This window comes from Pinus tabuliformis, chromosome 4_2 (genome assembly GCF_031772625.1).
Source record: "Pinus tabuliformis cultivar Carrire ecotype Pingquan chromosome 4_2, CPIR1, whole genome shotgun sequence".
Taxonomy (NCBI): Eukaryota; Viridiplantae; Streptophyta; class Pinopsida; order Pinales; family Pinaceae; genus Pinus; species Pinus tabuliformis.
The window spans coordinates 941,099,178-941,103,041 of record NC_142304.1 but is presented as its reverse complement, the minus strand read 5'-3'; the positions used below and the strand labels follow the sequence as shown (position 1 = coordinate 941,103,041).

At 38.5% G+C, this 3,864-nt stretch overlaps 1 pseudogene; it reads left to right on the top strand.

Moving 5' to 3' along the window:
- The first annotated feature begins 248 nt into the window (after positions 1-248).
- LOC149172784 (DNA mismatch repair protein PMS1 pseudogene) lies at positions 249-1,380 on the top strand (annotated as a pseudogene).
- Positions 1,381-3,864: the final 2,484 nt, after the last annotated feature.

The window sequence follows — 3,864 nt, the reverse complement described above, 5'->3', positions numbered from 1 at the left end:
CTAGCCAAGTTGTTGCTGTTATAACTATTGGATTGTTTATATGAAGTTCTCACTGATCAGAATTGTCCATCATATCTGCATTTTCAATAGACTTTTCTGACAAGGTAAAGTATAAAACTAAAGTGTTGTTCTGCATTGGACTTTAAAGTGTGGATTTTTACTTTATAAGATGCATTGATTACAAGTTTTGATACTCATGCAGGTTAATGTTATGTGAAAAATTAATTGCATCATTTTTATGTCTGAGGATGGATGGAAGGGTAGATTCAACAATCATCAAACCTATCAATAAAGAAGATGTGTACAGAATATGTTCTGGTCAAGTTATTCTAGACCTTTCAAGTGCTGTTAAGGAACTTGTAGAAAATAGCTTGGATGCAGGAGCAAATAGCATTGAGGTTAAACTAAAAGAGTGTAGAGGAGAATCCTTTGAGGTTGGAGATAATGGTTGTGGTATTTCACCTAAAAATTATCAGAGTGTGACTCTCAAGTATCATACTTCCAAGATTTCAGCTTTTTCTGACCTGCAATCATTGACTTCCTTTGGATTCCGAGGAGAGGCACTAAGTTCACTTTGTGCTTTGGGAGATGTGACCATTGTAACTAGAACAAGGCATGAAACTGTTGGTACACAATTGACATTTGACCATTCAGGTCTGATTTCTTCCCAGAAAAGTATGGCATGTCAGATTGGTACTATTGTTACAGTGACAAAATTGTTTTCATCTTTGCCTGTAAGGTATAAGGAGTTCAGTCGAAATATTCGCCGAGAATATGGCCGACTTCTGTCCCTATTACATGCTTATGCTCTTATTGCCACAGGCGTCTGATTTTTCTGCACTAACGTGACAAGAAAAAATGCCAAGAATGTGGTTTTAAGAACACAAGGAAGTGGCTCCATCAAGGATAATATAGTAACAGTTTTTGGTACCAAGACACTTGCATGTTTAGACCCTTCAGACATATGTGTCTCAGATGGATGCTGTCTTGAAGGATTTCTGTCTAAGCCCAGATCTGGAAGTGGAAGGGCTTTAGGAGATCGACAGTTTGTCTATGTGAATGGTCACCCTATGGACGTGCCAAAAGTGACGAACTTTTGAATGAGCTATACAAATCTTATAACTCTCAGCAATACCCTATGGTCATCTTAAATTTCATCCTTCTCACTAAACCATATGATGTGATTGTAACTCCAGACAAAAGAAAGATATTTCTTCATGATGAAGGTCTTCTATGTCTACTCTAGGAGAGTCCTTAGAAAAATTTTATGCTCCTAATAAATATACTTATGCTATTGATAACTTTGAAAGTGACTCGTGGTTGAGGCACACATGCAGCCCATTGTTACCATCACATAATGCAGAATATAGGGAGAAGTAGCCGCATGAGAATACACAATGGGAAAGAGGTTGTTGTCTCATGTCTCCCACAGCAGTGACAAAGAAGATGATAACAACATTCCTGCTTTTGATCCCACTGCAAATCACGCCAGAAAAACAAAAGGAGAAATACGAAGAAGAGGAGAGATCAAAGGGTAGAGACGAAGACCAAGGTCTGGACCTAAGACCCATTGGAGAACCCATTAGAGAATCCGACATGGGATGAGGCATCACGGTGCATTTTTCTGCATTTGAGCTCGATGGAAGTCGATATGAATTGGAGGACCCTGTGTTGGTAACCCCAGAAGAGAAAAAAATTGAGAAGCCATATGTTGCTATAATAAAGGATATAAAGCAATCAAAAGATGGCTCTCTTGCTGTTGTATGCCAATGGTTTTACTGGCCCGAGGAAGCTGAAAGGAAAGGGGGAGGAAGCTGGCAAGCACGAGATGCACATGAACTATTTTTATAGTTTCCATCATGATGAAGTGCCTGCAGAATCTGTTATGCACAAATGTGTTGTGCACTTTATTCCACTAAACAAGCAACTTCCTACCCGCACAAAGCATCCAGGCTTTATTGTGCAATAGGTTTATGCCACGGTTGCAAGAAAACTTTGGAAATTAACTGACAAATATTATGAAGCTTTGAAGGAGAAAGAAATTGATTTGCTAGTGAAAAAAAAAAAAACTCGCAAGGCTTTGGGAGAACTCCCTGATGTTGAGTCAGATGAATTTGCGCCTGATCTAGAGGAGTCTGAAATGAGAAAAAGACAGGTTCAAAGGAAGACTGTGACACCTATAAACACACTTAGAGATGAAGATGCAATAGGGAGATCAAAACTGTTTGGAAAAGTAGAAACACCAGGAAGCTCTATGAATGATGGACAGCGGGGAAATGCTTCTGAGACTTATACCATTCTGTTGAATCAAAATGTACCAACTGGAGTGAAGTCACGTGATAGATGGTTGGAGAAAATCATGGAAGGGGTGAAGCATATATGCAGTTTAAATAGATGGATAGATTCTCAAGACAAAATGCACACATGCAGCCCATTTAAATAGGGAACTTGAAATGCAAGATTTCTGAGTTCGTGATCTGATTATTCAGATGAATATTGTTTACTACTTCGATGACATGATAGGAAAGATGCTAGGATGGGGATATCAAGGGGGTACTACTTGCTTTGGTTTTGGCTATGACCTTCGATAAAGTAACCAGCTTCAAGGTCTAGATTTGAACTTAATTTCTGATACCACGTGTAAGGTCCCCTCCTAGGGTCCTCTACCAGATCTATATTCTCTAATTTTACATGAAATAAAAGGGAAATAATTTATTTCTGACAAGCCATTTAAACGATGATAATTTACCATTTAAAATCTCATTCCTACAATTTAAATAGTGAACATTTCATTTCAATCACTTACATGAGTAATCTATGCATAGAGGAATACCTGTACCGATAGCCTGGTGGAGATGCTGCTCCTGCTGGAATGCTCCTCCTGACTACTGACTGGATTTACCTCCTAGCCAACTAGGAAGTAGTTCTTAGCCCAGGAAACCTCCATAGGTTCCCTAGCCCTTCAAGCCTAAGTCCAACGAGATGTAGTGTGTCCAAGATGAATAATACTCCCTTCTCTCTCTCAAACAATTCCTCCAAAACCAAATCCAAACCAAAACCAAAAGCAAGACCAAGGATCCCCTTCCTCCCCTCATCCTTCCCCTTTTATGCCCCTCCTTCTCTTCTCCACCTCATCCACCTCTCATTAATTTCATAACTTCTCCCTCATCCTTACATTTGACTTCTCTTCTCCCAAGTAAACATGAGAGGACATTTGGGAATGTGAGATGAATATAAAATTGGGTAATTAATTAGAGAGGACCATTTCTTCTCCCAAGTAAATATTTTTGGGATGAGAGATGAATATATAAATTGGTAATTAATTGGAGAGGACCATGTCTTCTCCCAAGTAAATGTGAGAGGACATTTTGGGGATGAGAGATGAATATATAAATTGGTAATTAATTGGAGAGGACCATGTCTTCTCCCAAGTAAATGTGAGAGGACATTTTGGGGATGAGAGATGAATATATAAAATGGTAATTAATTGGAGAGAACTATGTCTTATCAAAATTTAAAAATTTGGGGATGTAAATTGGGAATAATAACAAAATTTATATCAGTACCAAATTTACAGTTTCACCAATGTAGGTATGTACCAATATTTCTTAATAATTATAAGTCCATATTTTAAGGAAATTTAAACACTTAGTAAAATTTGCAGGATAAGATTAAATAGGGCATTATAGATGACAGTGGTTCACAAGGATGTCAGATTCGATGAGGAGAAGGCCATGTGAGTTTCCCTTGAGAGGGATCTTGAGCTACATGCGGATGAGGAGCTTTGAGCTCCTAAGGTTGAGGAGCCTCATATTTATGTGTAGAAGCCATATGCAGAGGATCCGAGAGTGGATACATCCACTT